We start from the raw sequence: 19802 nt of genomic DNA on the forward strand, positions 1-19802 counted from the left end.
GTAATCGACTGCATTGAACAAGGAACTGTAAAATACCACTTACATCAACTTCCAAACATTAATCAGTAAAGTTAAGTTGGAAACCACACTTATTACTGCTGTATACAAAATACTGTGGTATTTAAAATATGAAGTGAACAATGCTCAGAGCCTTGGAGTTAATCCTACCCCTTTTGTATACAGCAATAATAAGTGTGGTTTCCAACTTAACTCAACGCACAATTAAACTCTGGAATTTGTTGCCAGAGGATGTGGTTAGTGCAGTTAGTATAGCGGTGTTTAAAAAAGGATTGGATAAGTTCTTGGAGGAGAAGTCCATTACTTGCTATTAATCAAGTTGACTTAGAAAATAGCCACTACTATTACTAGCAACGGTAACATGGAATAGACTTAGTTTTTGGGTACTTGCCAGGTCCTTATGGCCTGGATTGGCCACTGTTGGAAACAGGATGCTGGGCTTGATGGACCCTTGGTCTGACCCAGTATGGCATTTTCTTATGTTCTTACTGATAAACACAACCTTCACCCCCTTGAGTCTTTGCTCATGTCTCACCGTGATGTCATTGTACAGTTACTAGGTCACTGCCTGATGACGTCACACTGAGCCTGAGCGGTCCAGTCGTCTTTCATTGGCTGCTTCACTGGGTAGCCTCGGAGCTGGAGGTTACAAGGCAGGCACATACATAAACCCAAGTGTTTTATTTTTCAGAAGTCATTTTTAGCAAAGCCACAGATGGGAATGACTCGGGGAAGAAGCCACACAATAGGGAGAAGCCTTAGAAAAATCCAGAAAGGCTTCACGCCCCCAACTACATGGCAGCAATACATTTATGTGTGAGAGCAAGCTCTGCAGAGATGTGCTAATTCCACCTTGTAATACACCCTGCATCATTTCTCACAGGCCCTTAATTGATTTCGTGCCACTAGGGGATCCCAGTGTAAAGACGGTGATTTGTAATTAATAGCCGCTCTGGGTCCTGGAGCCTTGCTCTCACGCTTTCCGCTGTCCTTCCCTGCCTGTTCACACCAAGCAGCAAAAGGGGCTGTGCCGGTTCCCAGAGACCACGTGACGCGAAGCGCGTGCCGCTGCCCATTCAGAGCGTTCTATGCCCCGGGGCGCGCGGGCCGCAGTGCGGCGTGGGTTCTCCTCCGAGCTCGCACGTGAAAACAGCCTCTCACCGAGGAAGTAAGGACGCAAGGAAGGCACAAAACCAAAACCCCGCAGGCCCAGGTTTCCATTCCGCCCCCCCCCCCTCCCCCGAACGTACCTGCTGCTACATCTGTCTGCTTGGTGTCTGGCCAAAACAGTGACCTAATACTACGCACTGTTGTTTTGGAGCCAGAAGCCATTCTGCCTGTGTTGCACAGCAGAGCTGAAGAAATAGGGCCAAACCCTGCCCTCTGTTATGGTAATGACCGTAGCGGCTGCCACCAGGCAGATGCAGCCTGGTAAATAGGGAGGCTTGGAGAACACACAGGCAGAAAGAGGAAATCCTTTTGTGGGGCAGTTGCTGGATGCGAGTGCACTTGTAAGAAAACAAGAGTGTCTTTCCGTGGCCTATTGAAGGGACGTGGAGGCGATTAGCACCATCTCACTAGTTTTTGATAGGCCTCTGCCTCTTCTTCTAAGAGCTGGATTGTATAAAACCTGCAATTAAAAGCATGCACGGACATTTATCACGCTGCAGCTCAAAGGCGATGTACTTCAGCTGCCACGCTGAATGGTATCGTCCTGGCTAAAGGGAGGTAATATGGAATCTTAATTATCAAAAGGAAAATGCAAAGGTATGGCAGCAGGTTCAAGCTTTAAAAGTCCAAGTACCTTGCAAGCGAACTCTGAGGCACAGCCCGCTCCGGGATGGTGAGCCAAATATGGCCACGGATTTGCTTAAATACAAAGCCAGGCATTCCACGGTATAACTAAAAAATGGTTTATTACAATATGGAAGAGACCAACATTCAGGCCGATACAGTAAACGGGCCAATACAGTTAACCTGCGTTTGGACGCGCGTTTTTGACGCGCTAACTTTACCCCTTATTCAGTAAGGGGTATAAAACGTGCGTCCAACCCCCCCCCCCCCGAAACTAATAGTGCCTGCAACATGCAAATGCATGTTGATGGCCCTATTAGTTATTCCCACGCGATTCAGTAAGTAAAATGTGCAGCCAAGCCACACATTTTACTTTCAGAAATTAGTGCCTACCCAAAGGTAGGCGTTAATTTCTCCAGGCACCGGGAACGTGCACAGAAAAGCAGTAAAAACTGCTTTTCTGTACACCCTCCGACTTAATATCATAGCAATATTAAGTCGGAGGTCCCAAAAGTTAAAAATAATTTAAAAAAAAAATTTTAAATCGGCCCGTGGCTCGCAGGTTGAAAACCGAACGCTCAATTTTGCCGGCGTCCGGTTTCCGAACCCGTGGCTGTCAGCGGGTTTGAGAACCGACACCGGCAAAACTGAGCGTCAGCTGTCAAACTCGCTGAAAGCTAGTGTCCCTAGTGCCTCTTTTTACCGCGGGCCCTCATTTAAATACTGAATTGTGCGCACAGGAGAGTGGCCTGTGTGCGTGCCGGGAGAACGGGCGCTCGCCCTCTCTCCCGCGAATTTTCAGGCTGATTCAGTAAAAGTCGCGGGAGAGCGGGCGCACAGGCCACTCTCCTGTGCGCGTGATTCACTAAAACAAATTATTCAAATTAGGGCCTGCAGTAAAAAGAGGCGCTAGGGATACTAGCGCGTCCCTAGCATCTCTTTTTTGACAGGAGCGTCGGCTGTCAGCGAGTTTGACAGCCGACGCTCAATTTTGCTGGCGTCGGTTCTCAAACCTGCTGACAGCCACGGGTTCGGAAACTAGACGCCGGCAAAATTGAGCATCCGATTTTCAACCCATGAGCCGCGGGCAGATTTAAAAATTATTTTTTAAATTTTTAATTAATTTTTAACTTTTGAAACCTCCGAGTTAATATCGCCGTGATATTAACTCGGAGGGTGTACAGAAAAGCAGCTTTTACTGCTTTTCTGTGCACTTTCCCGGTGCCGGCAGAAATTAACACCAGCCTTTGGGTAGGCGCTAATTTCTGAAAGTAAAATGTTCGGCTTGGCTGCACATTTTATTTACTGAATTGCGCGGGAATGACTAATAGGGCCATCAACATGCATTTGCATGTTGAGGGCGCTATTAGTTTCGGGGGGGGTTGGACGCGCAATTGCAACGCGCTATTACCCCTTACTGAATAAGGGGTAAAGCCAGCGCCTGTATTGGCTTGTTTGTGATAATGAAGAGCCCTGTATGAGAATCAAAATGTCAGTCAAGCCCAGGATCCTGTTTCCAATCCAGGTCACATGCCATTAATTGTATTTTTATTCAAACTTTGTTTAGATGTTTACTTTACATTTTATTTAGTTTATTTTATTTATATTATTTTAGTTTTTATTTTATTTTTAAATGAATTTTGATTATAAGTATATTGTTGTAAACCGTTTTGATCAATTTTTTGAATTGGTAAATTGTATATAAATACGTTAAATAAATAAATAAATAAATAAATAAATAAATAAAAACTTGAAATAATTTTGTGTCACCTGCAAATTTGATCATCTCAGTCGTTGTTCCCTTTCTCAGATCATTGATAAATAAACTAGCAAGCACCGGTCCTAGTGAAGATCCCTGAGGCACTCCACTGTTTACCTTCCTTCACCGAGAAGACTGACCATCTTTTAACCAGTTCACAAATCCACAATAGGACATTGCACCCTATCACATGCTTTCCTGAGGAGCCTCTCATCCGGGACTTTGTCAAACTCCTTCTGAAAATCCAGATACACTGTATCCACCGGCAGATTTGTGAGCCAAGACTTCCCTTAGGTAAATCCATGCTGGCTGTGTCCCTTAAACCACGTCTATCTAAATACTTTGCAACTTAATTTTTTAAAAAAATTCCTACAACTTTTCCTGGCACTGACATCAGACTCACAGGTCTATAGTTTCCTGAATCACTCTGAAACACTTTTTAAAGATTTGTGTTACATTAGCCACCACTCCAGTCCTCAGAAACAATAGACAATTTTAAAGCTAAGTTATAAATTACTAGTAATATGTTTGCAATTTAAATTTTGAGTTCCTTCAAAACTCTGGGGCGTAAATCACTGGTCTAGGTGATTTGCTGCTCTTTAGTTTATCAGTTTGCCTCAATACATCTTCTAGATTCAATGTGATTTGTTTCAGTTCTTCCAAATCCTCACCATTAAATACTATGTCTGGCATGGATATCTCCCTAATGTCCTCCTCAGTAAATCGCCAATAATTCATTTAGTCTTTCCACTATGACCTTGTCTTCCTTTACCCCTCGATCATTTAACAGTCCAACTGACTCCTTCACAGGCTTCCTGCTTTGGAAGTATTTGAAAAAGTTTTTATTATGAGTTTTGGCCTCTACAGCAAACTTATTTTCAAATCTTCTCTTTACTTGCCTTATCAATATTTTAAGAACATAAGAAATTGCCATGCTGGGTCAGACCAAGGTTCCATCAAGCCCAGCATCCTGTTTCCAACAGTGGCCAATCCAGGCTACAAGTACCTGGCAAGTACCCAAACACTAAGTAGATCCCACGCTACTGATTGTTGCGATCCCCCCTGCTGCTGCGCTGCAGGAGGTCTCTTACCTTCTTCCAGAGGCCGCCTTGAAGCCAGGGCCTCGCCTGCGCATCATCCAGGACTTGCTCCAGGGCCTGAGAGGCCTAGCTGTGCCTGTGGCTTGCAAGCCTCAGCGTTTGGACTTCCTGTTGGGCGACGCCCTTCCCTAGGGGCTGGCCCGCAGCTCTCTACCCTAGTTATAGGACCAGCGGTGGGCGGCCCTGGCAAGCTCCTCCCAGGGAGTTGCCTTCTACCTCCAGTATTTAAGGACTTTCTGTTCACTGTGTCTTTGCCTTCGGATTGGGTTTCACAGTTGCCTGTGGCCTCTCCCGATCCAGGTCCTCTGTGACTACGACTCCTGCTTGTCTTCAGCCTGCCTTGACTCCGGTCCGTGACTCCGACTCCTGCTTGTCTTCAGCCTGCCTTGACTCCGGTCCGTGACTCCGACTCCTGCTTGTCTTCGGCCTTGGATCTGAGCATTACAGTCGCCTGTAACCTAGCTGATCCAGGTCCTCCATGTTTCATGGCTCCTTGTCCTGTCTCTGCTTGCTGTTCCTGATGTCCAGTGTCTCTGCCTTGATGTCTGTCTCTGACCCTGCCTAGATGTTTGTTCCTGTGCCTGCCAGCCGTAAGGGCTTCGGATGTGAGTTTCCCAGCATCGGAGTCCTGTTCGCCTGGGTCTTCCCCGCGCCCTCCTTCTCAGCGTGGTCCGCGACCAGCCTCTCAGGGCTGTGTAGGGCGCGTCTGGGACAGGGTGGTCCGTGACTCAGTCCCACGGGCGGGCTGAGTAGGGCGCCCTGATGGACAGTGCAATGTTCCCGTCCAGCCTTGTCTTCAGTGTCTGCTTCAGCCCTTGTCCGGATGTCTACCTGTCTCTGCCTTGACCTGGTTCCTGAGCCTTCTGTCCTGTTGGGCCCTGGAGTGGCCAACAGGAGGGATTCGTCCCACGGGCTCTTGAGCTTCTGCCAGCCGAGGGGGCTTCGGATGTGAGTATCCCAGCATCGGAGTTCCTGCTCGCCTGGGCCTTTCCTGTGTCTCGCTTCAGCCCTTGACCTGATGTCTCAGTCTTGCTTCTGCCCCGTCTGATGTCTTCTGCTAAGGACTCTGTCTGCCCTCGCCTCTGTCCGGCCTGCTGCCCATTGCCGTTCCCTGCGGCAGGTCCGAAAGGGCCGGGAACAGTCGGAGGACCGTTCACTAGTCAACTTCCCCGTGTTGGCTACCATGGGCATGCAGGTCCGGCTGAGGGCCGGACTCCCTGTTTCTGTTCCTGCCTGCCTGGCTCACCATGCCTGCTCAGCTCACCTCCCACGGTGTGGCCTTGGGCTCCTCCTGGGGTCCTGCCGTGGCCCAAGGGCTCACCACCCGCCCGAGACGACCGTGCCCGCGCGCGCTCGTAACACTGATAACAGTAATATCAGTGCCTATTCCCCAAATCAACTTGATTAATAGCAGTTTATGGAGTTCTCTTTCAGGAACTTATCCAAATCTTTTTGAAACTAACTTTCCAGTGCATATACCTTTTACTATTTTCTTCACTTGGATCCTTTCTTCATTTTTTGAAAGAAGTTCTTTTGGCTGTAATAAGCCTCTTTCACCTCACCTTTTAACTATGCCAGCAGTCATTTGGTCTTCATTACGCTTTTTCTGATCCATGGAATACATTTGGTCTGGGCTTCCAAGATAGTATTTTTAAACAATGTCCACACCTGATGTAAACTCCTATTTATTTATTTTATTTATTTTCCACTTTTCAGCACTTCAGAGCGGATTACATTCAGGCTGCCTTACCTTTTAGTGTTTCTTTTTAACTGTTTTCCTCGTTGTATCGTAGTTTCCCTTTTGAAAGTTAAATGCTAGAGCAATACTTTTCCTTAATGTCTTCCTTCCAGTTATTAAGTCAAATCTGATTGTGTTGCAATCACTATTGCCAAATGGCCCCCACTACTGTTACCTCTTGCACCAAATCCTTCATTCCACTAAGGATTAGGTCTAAAATAGCTCCCTCTCTCATCAGTTCCTTGACCAGCTGCTTCATGAAACAGTGATTTATTTCACCTAGAAGCTTTACCTCCCTAGCATGTCCTAATGTGACATTTACCCAGTGAATATCGGGATAATTGAAATCTCCCATTATTACTTTGTTGTCAAATGTGTTAGCTTCCCATATTTCTGTTAGTATTTCATTGCTGATAATTAAGGGTTGCCAACTAGCTTCAGATTTTCAGGACAGGTTGATCCAGTCCTGGTTTTACTCCCCTGCATGCAGGTACTTACAGTCTTGAATTTCTTAGGGAATGTGATAGGGAAATTAGAATAAATCCCAGCATGCAATGGAGTAAAACCAGGACTGGATCAACCTGGTCCTGAAAATCTGGAGCCAGTTGGCAACCCTACGTCTGTTCATTCTGGCCAGGCGGATGGTAGCCTACCCACACCTTTATATTTTTCGCCATCACACATGGATTTCTATCCATATGGATTCCGCAGTGCATTTAGTCTCCTGCAGGATCTTTTGACGCTATGCAATCCCCAACATATAGTGCCAGCCTCCCCCACCAAGTTGATCCGCCTTATCTTTCTTCCATCAGTTCTCTAAGATGCCAGTTATGTCTACCTCTTCTTTCAGTTCCATGCATTCTAACTCTCCCATCATTTACATCAGTAAATTAATTAAGACAGGTTATGCCAAGTTATGTATTCTACATCGATTAAAACCAATATTAACTCTTGCAGACTTCTGCACTGTACTGCAAACGCTAATCTTTTCAAATCTTGACTACTGCAGCTCCCTACTACTAGGTCTCCCAGCAAGTCATTTAAAACCACCACAGCTATTGCAACATGCTGCAGCAAGACTATTACTAGGATGTATTTTACCCATCCCCATCACCGACTCCCTAGCCGCCACCATGAAAAGATGGGAAAATGCCCTCTCATCTATAAACTGCCTCCTTACCTCTCTCCACCTCACCCTTAACACTTCTAAACGGAGCTCCTCATCATCTCTCCCCCCACCCTCGCCCAGTGCACCCCCTTAGCAGGCACTTCCCTCTGTCTTCAAGCCCGAGATCTAGGTGTTACGATAATCACCTCAACCTACAAAAATTCATTGGCGCCACCATGAAAGAGTGCTTCTTTAAACTCAATACGCTAAAAAAACTCAGACCCCTCCTCTACCTCGGCGACCTCCGTACTGTCCTGCAAGCCACGGTCATGTCCAAAATAGACTACTGTAATTCCCTCCTTCTTGGTCTACCTAAAGCCACAATTAAACCCCTACAACTCCCACAAAACGCAGCTGCGAGAATTCTCACAAATTCCCGCCAATGTGACCACATCACCCCTATACTCAAACACCTGCACTGGCTCCCCATTCAACAGCGCAGGACTTACAAGACTCTCACTATAGTGCACAAATCGTTCCACAACGAAAACATCCAGTGCACTATCCGCCTCCTCGCCTCAACCAGACCTACTAGATCCTCTCATAAGGGTACCCTCCACACCCTCCCCCCGAAACATATTCACCTCAAATCTACAAAAGAGCGGGCCCTCTGCCTGGAACTCCTTGCCACCTGAACGTAGACTAGAGCAGAGTGCACAAATTTAAATCAAAACTCTAAACATGGCTCCTTTAAACAAGCCTACCCTTAAATCCCCAATCTAAACCTCACTTTCAGCCTTTCCCTACTCCCCCAGAGCAACCATGATGAGTTTGCCCGTAGATGCCACCTTGTCTACACCTCTGGTCTGGCTCTCCGAGTAATTTTATAGCCCTGTTACCCTGTCTACACTTTGTACTAGACATGAGACATTTGCTCTCCCGTCTCTTCATAATGTTGGGAATCTTTATTATGCACACAAGTTTTCTGTTCTGATTTCTAGCCTTAAACTTTCGCTCCCTCGTGCAAATGTCTCTGCACTTCCCAGTTCTCTGTTAACCTGTTTTTTTGTAACTGCTCTCTTCCTGCTTTGTGTTTTACCCCTGTTACATGTAAACCGGCATGATATCTCTGATGATGGTCGGTCAAGAAAAAACACAAATAAAATAAATAAATGTAGGAAATGTGATCATATTTCACCATTGCTGATTTCCCTGCATTGGTTACCAATACAAGCCAGAATCCACTATAAAGTATTAACTTTAATATTCAACCTCATTTATTCAAATACTTGTTAGGAGTGACTCTACAACCTCACAATCCTCAACGAACACTAAGATCTCAAAATGAAGGACAACTGACTATTCCCACAATAAGGAGCACACAACTGACACAAATAAGAGATTGAGTGATTTCCATAGCGGGTCCAAAGCTCTGGAATTCTGTGCCTGAAACATTACATATTTTACCAGATAGAAAGAGATTTAAATGTGAATTGAATACACGGCTAGGGTATGGGAGGCAGAAGAAGGGGAAACGAGAGACTGGAGAAGGAGTGAAAATGTGGGAAATGGTGATGAGATGAGAATAAGGGGAAGAAGGGCTAGGAAGGGGGTGAGATTGAGAGCCAGAAAGCTGGTAGATAGTTGAGTGCTGAGAACAGGGAGACTGTGAGGACTGGAAAGGCTAATAGGGAACGAACTGGGGAAACTGGCAATATTTTCTGAACATTGGAAATGTAACTCCTGGCCAGGGGTGGAGTAAAGTTTCTGTGGCTAGTGTTAGTCTATGGGGCTAAACTTGCAGTTTGTGGTGTGGATCCTCAGGATTTATGTGCATAAAATATAATATGGGTGCACATGAATTTACTGCTGCATTTTATTACTTGCACGCAAATGATATGCGCAGGTTATAAAATTCGAGTACGTATGCATGCACATTTAAAAACCGTGAGCCGCGCAAGTTAAAACTTAACTGTAAAAGTAGCGGCACTTATCTGGATAACTGCAGATTTACGCGGCTATGTAGCAGCACTTGGCCGGAGAAGTCTGTCTAATTAGCACTTTTCTGACTAATCCGGGGATGTAAGATAGCCAGAAACGTTTTAAAAAGTCCTACTTATCTGGGTAAGTTTACATTTGTCCATCTAAGTAGCAGCAAAAGTAGTGCCTAGCCGGATATGCTGGGATTTAGCCGGATAAGTGTGCGCAAGCGATACACCCGCATATTTCTATTTTTAATTTTAAAAGGGATACATAAATAGATTTTACTCGTGTTATTCAGACCTCTCATACGTCAGCTATTACACACAAAAGTCAGGGGATTTTAGAACACGCACGCGGCAATGAAACGACCGTTTGTACCATTTGGTCTACCAGTTCTCCCAGTCCACCTGCAGCTCGTGAAGACCCCCCCCCCCCCCCCCGGCTCTTCAGCTTGAAGTGCCCCCATTTCACCCAGGCATCGTTTCGCTTTTGAGATGTTTACGTTCACTTACAGCAGATATCGAGCAGGAGTAAATACATGCGAGTAGGAGGCCACATTTCCATGCATAAATTGTTTATAAAATAGCAACTTACCCGTCCCCGGAGCGCCCCGGCCTGCCTCTTCTTTAATGCGCACAAATTTACGTGCAATCCCCGATGTACGTGCGTATGTTGCGGTTTTTAGAAAAGCATATACTCGTGTGTGTGGCATTTTACGTGTGCATCTCTTGAAAAGTCTTTTTGTGCCCGGTCTTGGGTTGGCCTGTTTTTTTTTTTTTAAACTCCGGATCCATTACCTTGCTGCATCGGGAGTTTATTCTCACTTCGGCATGCGAGTTAATATTTTATACATCGGTCCCTCGGGGAGGCTCAGAAGGAGGGACATGTACAGTCCAAAATCCTATTAAGCGATTCATGTATAAGAACAGAACACAAAGACAGAGGAGAGCAAAATCAAAACGAACTGAAAAGCTGGTAAGCTTTTCTTTCCTATTACCTTAGCATATTTAACATTTAATTAATACGCACGCAGCTCGGTTATTCCATCCCATTCATGGAGCGAGTACAAGCCCAGTAAACAAGATATTATTTATTTATTTATTTATTTATTTAAACAGTTTTTTCTATACCGACATTAAAATACACATCATGTCGGTTTACATTATAACAGCAGGTAGAAAATACATAGAACGGGGATGTGGGGGTGGATAACCAGCAAAACAAGAGTAGAGAGGGCTCTAACGGGGAGCCCGAGGCAATAGTTAAAAAATAGGGGCAGGGTAAGAGGAGCTATTTGCAAGGAACTACGGTGCAGGGAGGTAAGTTGGGTGGCTAGTTACAGGGGGGGAAGGAGGAGGGTAAGTTAGGATATTAGGATCACTCCATAACAATGATCCATTTCTAAAAAGTGTCTATTCTAAATCACGTTTTTATCCAGTGAGAGAAGAGGGGAAATAAACTGGCTCACTGGGAAGGCATCGATCAGACTGGATTTTCTCTCTGGAATTTCCTACCTAGTCCATGCACAAGGGCTGGAAAGCAATAATCAGCCAAGGAGATGCAGCTCTGGATTTCAGCTGCCTGCCCGTGCACACGAAGGCTCTCAAAGGACCGTGCAAACAATCACTCGCAACACGGATCTGCTTTCCTCCAGTGAATGGTTGCTTATAAAAATGACCCTAAAAGCATTATCCGGAGAAGCCCCTGTATAAAGTATAGGTCACATGTACGTTTCATCCTTCGGACGAGGCTGTGTGTGAACGCCAAGAGTTATGTTTTTGATACGTTTTAACTGGCTGAAACCCAAAAATGAAAAAAATTATATAATTTTTGTAAATCGCCCAGAGTCCTTGGAGTAGGGTAATCCATAAATATAACAGATATATAAATAATGAATTCTCCTCAATATAAGCAAAAATCCAGTGACTGAGAAATGTTAGATGAGTGTTTATAGGACTCCAAGACCACAGCAGTGAATGTGGGCAATCAGCTTGTGATTGGTTGTGTCTATAGCATGGGAAATCACTGCCTTTTTTCCTTGCACTGTCTCTGTACGTGTGCACTTGTGGTTAGCCAGGTGACACATTCTGATCTTCCCTTATCCACAAACACCTGTAAATAATTAAAACGCCTCTTCTAAGTTGCCCAACGTTAGGGTGGTTGCTCACTTGACCAATTATGTTCCTGATGACTAGTAAATTTCCCTCTCATGAGGAAATCCAGTGATCATCATGTCTGAAAGGTAGTAGGGCGCCATAATTAGAATAACACTCAGTTACTAGGCCAAAGCTTCCTGTCCTGGTGATCCCACAGCCAGCTGTGTTTTTAGGATATCCATAATGAATATACATAAGGTAAATTCATATACACTGGAGACCCAATACATGCAAATTTATCTCATACATATTCATTGTTGCATGTATTATAGAGTATTAATATATTCCACCAAGACTGCAATAAAATTGGTCAAAGCAGATTACAATAAAACCATTGATAATTCAATAAAACTAACAACAATTAGATTGGTAGTGGGATCACCAGGGCAGGTTTGGAAGGCCCTGTACTAGGCGATCTCTGAAATAAGATTGTTGCACTTTGTTGAACTGATTATAACTTCCTCAGCATAACAAAGGCAGACCCTTTACTTTTGCGATATGGTCAGATTATTAGGACTGTCACACAGAAATTTTGTGGAGCATGCAGTTAATTTATCTCCCTACAGTTGGCTTTCCACCCACCTGTTTCCATCCAGCTCACAGTTTTCCTTCACCTTCGCATGGCCCTCCTGTTAAACAGACTTTATTTATATTTTAAAAACCTGTGAACTAATGATCTCAGGGAGTCAACTGAACCCCGGTTATTGGGCTCCTGGTGCAAGCAAATAAAACCTACCAGAATATGGACCCACCCAGGGACATAAGAACCGAGAGGTAGGATCAGCACCAAGATCAGACCAGCTCAATGCTGAAGCCCTTCTAGGAGAAATGAACTCTCGGATAGGAATGTGGACTTAGGCATGTTGCAAGAAATTCATCCTGCAGACCACTCTGGCCACTAAGACCATCTTCAGGTATCAATTAATTGCCAGTAGGGGAAAAAAAAGACATATGGCCTTGTCACTTACATTCAGAAAGGCTTACTAAAAAGAAAGAAGATCTAAACTAAGAAGACGCCTGCTCTGCCTCCATCAAAGTAGGCAAAGTGACCAGAAAGTTGATAAGCTAACAATTCTACATTATAGTATGTATTGCATCCAGCTATCTACATTGATGGCTTTAACAACAACTCTCAGACAGGCTTTCATGCACAATATGAACCTCATGCATGTTGTCCAATAACCTAGCATTGTTCACTCTGCTCGGTGGAAGAAGGACTTTTGTGGTAATGCCTGAGTGCTGCCCATTTTCCCAACACATATCTTATTCATATTAGCCTCAAATCATCATCAATAAATTCAAAGCCAAAATTTTGCTAGAATCTGTAGAAGGCTAACTGGGATGCATACAGCAAATATGTGGATATTATTATTAATCGGATCCCACCTCTCTCCAAACATCATCATAATTTCACTTGACTCTTTAAATTGGCAACTACAACAATTTTGCCTGGGGCTTCAGAAAAGCCTATGTATCTTGGTGATTCTCAGAAAGTACTAGACCTTTGGAGGAGTACAAAAGGATGAGGATCCTGATGTGGCATCAGCACTTCTTGACTCTATCAATGAAGATCACTACATAAAATGACGAGAACAATACAGAACGTCAAATTTTCACATTTAAGTCAAAAGGCACAGAATCTCCTGCATCATTTGGGAGCAACCGGTGGAAAATCCTGTCAACAACCTAGAGTTAGTGCTGACCTCTTTAACTCAGAAAATAGCACAGTCCTGTACAGCACTCCCCCCACCCGTGGCTGCTCAGTAAGTGCCAGTGGTTTCTGCCAGCAGAAAACTATGCAGAATCCCCTATGGGAAAGTTACTAGATCTTTTCCAGGAGGGGAATAGAGGAGAGAGGAAGGGGGGGGGGGATAGAGGAGAGAGAGAGAGAGAGAGAAAGAGAGAAATCTGCTTCAAGTTGGAGAGAGAGATTTCCATGGAGGGGAATAGAGGAGAGAGAGAGAGAGAGGGAATAGAGGATGGAATAGAGGAGAGAGAGGGAATGGAGAGAGAGAGAGAGGGAATAGAGGAGAGAGAGAGAGAGGGAATAGAGGAGAGAGAGAAATCTGCTTCAAGCTGGAGAGAGAGATTTCCATGGAGGGGAATAGAGGAGAGAGAGAGAGAGAGGGAATAGAGGATGGAATAGAGGAGAGAGAGGGAATGGAGAGAGAGAGAGGGAATAGAGGAGAGAGAGAGAGAGAGGGAATAGAGGAGAGAGAGAAATCTGCTTCAAGCTGGAGAGAGAGATTTCCATGGAGGGGAATAGAGGAGAGAGAGAGGGAATAGAGGATGGAATAGAGGAGAGAGAGGGGAATGGAGAGAGAGAGAGAGAGGGAATAGAGGAGAGGAAATAGAGGAGAGAGAGAGAGGGAATAGAGGAGAGAGAGAGAGGGAATAGAGGAGGGAATAGAGGAGAGAGAGAGAGATCTGCTTCAAGCTGGAGAGAGAGATTTCCATGGAGGGGAATAGAGGAGAGAGAGAGGGAATAGAGGATGGAATAGAGGAGAGAGAGGGAATGGAGAGGAGAGAGAGAGAGGGAATAGAGGAGAGGAAATAGAGGAGAGAGAGAGAGGGAATAGAGGAGGAAATAGAGAGAGAGAGAAAGAGAGAGAAAGATCTGCTTCAAGCTGGAGAGAGAAAGAGAGAGAGAGATTTCCATGGAGGGGAAGAGTGGAGCTCCACTCTGGATCACCGAGGTGCAAGAGAGTATCTGGAGAAGTTGTGAAGTTCCAGAGCTCTAAAGTCTTCTGGGAACTGAGACCAGATAAATCCAGCCCAGGAACAGGGAAAGAGAGGAGAGTAGTTCTCATCTGCATCAGCATGTCTGAGGAGTTCAGGTGGCCTTTGGACTTAGCTAAAAAAACAAAACAAAACATGAAATCCCCACGTGCAGTTGATTTTTCCCACCCTAAACCCACCGCAGTCCAGCCCCTTTCCACCACAGGCAAATATCTGCAAGTTGTAAATCAACGCATTTACTTGGGGGGCCGAGGCAAGGGCACATTTCAGCCCAAGGATTTTGCCCAGACAACTATTTTTTTGCAGAGGAAAATTCCTTTGAAGAGTGAGTTCACCATGTTCAAATAACAGTTTGTTATTAAGCCCGCTTTTCCTTTCAGATCTTGTAAACTGTTACAGCCTGGTAAGAAATTAACAAGTTCAGCAGTAAATGTAGCCCAGTTGCTATTTTGCTGGACTTTGTTAAGCTCTTGCAGTCAAGTGGAAGACATAAGAGGTGGACTTTAATCATATACTGGGAATCTCAACCATCCACCGAGTGCGAGCCGTCCCATAAAGAGTAAATGCGACTTGGAATATTATGATCTAATAATTTAATCCCGTGTTTCCCCTTGAAAATACTGCAGTGATCACATGGCGTGTAAGAAGAAGAGAACCTGCTCTTCTCAGAGAAACTAGATCTCAGAGGTCATGGGCTAAGCCTGGCACCCATGTCCTTGAGTTGTCTGAGAATCCTCAGCAAATGGAGAGACGGGGCCTGAAACAGTGGAGGAAGAGGCTGACGAGTTTGCTTGACTTCCTGTTAATTCACGTAGCCCATGCCACAGTAACCGCATGGCTGGATTATTGTAAGGCACTCACAGGGGTCTAACAGATAAGGAGCTAAACAAACTCCAGATAATACAAAATTCGGTTGCAAGGCTGATACAAGGATGCAAGCCACACAACCATATCACATCGGTCTTACACAAACTACACCAAGGCTACCAGCCCCTTACAGAACTATGTTTAAAGCTCTGAGCATAGATGGAGCTATTTATTTGAGAAAAAGGTTGTCCTTATAAACGCCCTCCAGACCACTATCATCCTCGCTTGCAGCCACTGTAACAACTCCAGGGAAAGAAAGAGATTAAAAGAACGGATTCTCCCCGCCGATCTTTACTGGGAGCCGGGAACTTTCTCCCAGAAGAGCTCTGCCAAATGCATGGCTCCTCTTTCCAGGAAGCAAGTAAAAGCCCGGCTCCTCTCCTAGGCCTTTAATGCCAAACGCATAGCTTCCTCCACCCTAGAAAGCGTGCGTTAAACTAAACGGACTCTGACAAACTGCCTGGCACCAATTTCTGACTGCCTTGACTCTGCTACTACAACCTACTGTTTTGCAGAGATGTTTGTGTATTTATTTCATTTCATTTTTTTATCTGTTATTTTAGATACCTTATCACACCACAGTCTGTCCAAGCTAGTGAACAACAATACACATAAGAAATATACATCATTAAACGTAGATAACATAAAAAATTAAAACACCTCTTCACAACAGCCTTCATAGGATCTTCTATGCACCGAAACCTCCTAACTTCCTAAGCAGTCCTCAACAGCCCAATACCTTTCAGACAAGGCCTTCTCCAGGGACCGCTCCCTTTCTAACTCACCCACGTAGAAACAGTTATATTTTTACTGTTTCCCTAAATGTCGAAAATGAGATTCCAATCTGATGTCCAGAGGAGCTGAATTCCACAGGTCAGGACCAGCTGCAAAGAAGCCGTACTGTCCAGAGAGCAATCCTATGAATTTCCAGCACTGGGGAAATCTGCAACAAAGCGAAACGGGGGCCATAGCCTGGGATAATAGCTCTGGGTCCCCACACTTCATAGCCAAAGCTAACTTAAGGCAAGGGCCAGGGCTTCCATTTCACAAACTAGGCAGTTGCCTAGAGCGCCAAAATTGTAGGGGGTGGCAAATCCCACCAGCATGAGGCCCAGAACTGCCAAGGAAGGGAGCGCGGTGCTGGAGCTGCTGCCAATAGGTAAATTGGGGGTGAGGGGTGCATGTCTGAAGCTTCGCCTAGGGCGTCAAATACTCTTGCACCGGCCCTGCCTAAGGTACCCCAGGGAGTGGCAGGGGAGTTCAAGATAAGCCACAATGAATATGCATGAGATGCATTTGCATGCATTGCTTCAATTCTATGCAAATAGATCTCATGCATATTTACGGTGGATACCCTGAAAACTCCACTTGTAAGGGGGTTCTCAAGGACTACTGTCCTGGGAAATCTCTTGAACCACAGACCACATTAGCAATGAAAACTAAATACGTTAACCTTAAAGTGCAAGTATTAGTTCCAGGTGATGCTGTCCTGCTTTGCAATTTCTGGAGTCACCCCGAAGGTGTCCCAGGATTCTCCCAGCCTTCAGGCTGAACGTTTTCCTGCCCTAGCACGAGTGCTCCTTCCTAACTTGGTCTGTACACTTGTCATTGCCTGGCTCCTGGTTTCTTTTCTCTTTGAAATGCAAAACACATTTTCAGCCCCTCTCTGCACCAGCCGAAAAGTTAAAATGATTTTTTTCCAGGTCACCATCAATAAATCCCCACCTTCTGTAATGTGGACCACCGCTAAGAAGAGCAGAGAAACCTAATTTACAAGAACATTAGAATGTGGGAAAACAGTAATCCAAGAGGAAACACATTATCTGGCCTTGTTACTTTATAAAGTCATTTAAATTAATTTTTCCCCAGAGTGCTTGGGGGTTCTCGCTGCCTGGCCCAGCCTATTCTCTCCAGCTAATGAAGCTTTCCCAGCTCCTGCCAGTAAATTCTTATTAAGAGCCCATCTTGGAGGTTAGAGGGTGAAACAGCCTCTTGCTCCTGGGAAAGATGTCTATGAATTTGTAATTTTAAGTCCATGTTTGACAGGGATTAGCATCTGAAAGGAGAAGGGGAAAACATTATTTCAATTAACGGCAAGCAGACAACTTAACATCTGATTACAGTTTACGTTGCTGGGATTCTCGTATTTGCAGGCATTCTGTACGATCATTGCAATTCCCATTTGTGTCCCTATCTCTGTTTAAATGCTTATCGGAGTGACTGATGGGAGGGCGGGTTTTAATTCCCTGCTCTAAGTCCCCCAGGACGCGCCTGTGGCTGGGGGTGATTGGTAATGTGTGGGAATGGGGATACCAGCGATTTCCTTCTATTCCCCGTGCACCTGGGATTCACACGGCAGTAGCAAAAAAGGTTTACAAGGGGTTGATTCCATCTCTTCTCGTTGCAGCTCCACAGATAACTCGGCCCAGCTCAGAGGACAAACCCAGTGCCATGGATTTATTCATCCAGAAATGGCAGATGGAACAAACACTGGAGAGCCAGAGGATGAGCTGCGGGGTGAGATTGATTCTTTGCGGTCCGGAGCTGGGACCTTCTATATCCATACACCGCAAAGTCTGGCGCTACAAAATTTATTTTATTTATTTATTTATTTAAGGTTTTTCTATACCGGCATTCATGAAAGCGTTCACATCATGCCGGTTTACATGAAACAGGGGTGTGAAGAACAAACCAAGAACATAACTAAACGTGATGAAGAGATGCAGTTACAATTAACAGGGGCTGTAAACTGGGAGGAGGAAAAATAGAGAGAGAAAGAGGAGGTTAATTATATACAATAGTACAGTATATATATACATAATCCGAAATATATAGTTGCTGAGTGGAGTCTTTAATGGTTGGCGTGTTAAGTGGAGTTCGGGAAGGCTTGCCTAAACAGCCATGTCTTAAGTCTTTTCCTAAAAGTTAGGAGGCATGGCTCATTTCTGAGATCTGGTGGGATGGTGTTCCATAATTGTGGGCCTGCTGTGGAGAAGGCTCGGTGTCTTAAGGTACTGTGGTTAGTGGTTTTGGTAGGTGGAACAATGAGGCATCCTTTGTAAGCTTCTCTGGTCGGTCTTGTGGATATGTGTGGACGTAAAGGAATTTGTAGGTCAATTGTAGTGTGATGGTGAATGATTTTGTATATTAAGGTGATAGATTTGTAAATTACTCTGAAATGAATTGGTAACCAGTGGAGGTCTTTTAGGACTGGGGAGATATGGTCTCTCTTCCTGGTGTTAGTTAGTAGTCTGGCTGCTGCATTTTGGACCATTTGGAGCGGTTTGGTGTAGGAGGAGGGGAGGCCAAGTAACGTAGAGTTACAATAGTCTAATTTGGAGAATATGAGAGCTTGGAGGATGGTTCTGAAGTCTTTGGTGTGGAAGAGGGGTCTTATCCTTTTTAAAACATGCAGCTTATAGAAGCAGTCTTTGGTTGTTTTGTTTATGTGGGCTTTGAAGTTTAGTTTATTGTCAATTAGAACACCTAGATCTCTTACTTGAGTAGTTTGTAGGTTGGTTGGAAGACAAGTTGAAGGATTGTTGTTCTCCGGAGAAATGAGTAATAGTTCTGTTTTATTGGAGTTAAGTACCAGATTTAGGCTGTTGAGGAGGTTTTTGATTTCTTGATGACAGGACTCCCAGAAATCAAGTGTTTTTGAGTAAGATTCTTTGATGGGGATCAGTATTTGTATGTCGTCTGCATAAAGAAAGTGATTTAAGTTGAGGTTGGTGAGGAGTTGACAAAGAGGCATCATCCACATCATGCCCTTCCCTTTCTCTTTTTCCTCCTGACAATGATCACGCTCAGGCTGAACTCTAACTTTACAACGCCATATGGTAAATTCACCTGTCAGATATTTATTTATTCAGGCATTTTATATATCATCGTTCCATGGACAGATCACAACGCTTTACAAAGTGGCATTCATCGTTAGAGCTTAACAGACAAACAATGATTGCTTACAGATATCGTATTCCTGTACAGGCATTAATTTCTATCTAGACTAGAGGGTTTTCTATTGCACATCAAAAACTGGTCTAGTACTTAAGGCAAGGAGTGCAGGGATTTCAAACGAGAAGATAAACTTTCCACCTCATTTATTCTATCATTGGATACATTTTCAAGTTTCAATTATTATTTTAATCATTCTTGTCCTTGTGGCTCTCTATTTTCTGGTGTTTTAAGTTAGTCTATACATGTTTTTGAATAGCCATGTTTTTAGTTTGCATTTGAATCGCTTTCTGTCAGGTAAAATGCGTAACATCTCGGGCAGAGAATTCCATAGCATTGGGCCTGCTACAGAAAACACCCGATCTCTTATTTAAGAACATAAGAACATGCCATACTGGGTCAGACCATGGGTCCATCAAGCCCAGCATCCTGTTTCCAACAGAGGCCAAACCAGGCCATAAGAACCTGGCAATTACCCAAAAACAAAGTCTATTCCATGTTACCATTGCTAGTAATAGCAGTGGCTATTTTCTAAGTCAACTTAATTAATAGCCGGTAATGGACTTCTCCTCCAAGAACTTATCCA

Source organism: Rhinatrema bivittatum, unplaced genomic scaffold, assembly GCF_901001135.1.
Source record: "Rhinatrema bivittatum unplaced genomic scaffold, aRhiBiv1.1, whole genome shotgun sequence".
In the NCBI taxonomy this organism is placed as follows: domain Eukaryota; kingdom Metazoa; phylum Chordata; class Amphibia; order Gymnophiona; family Rhinatrematidae; genus Rhinatrema; species Rhinatrema bivittatum.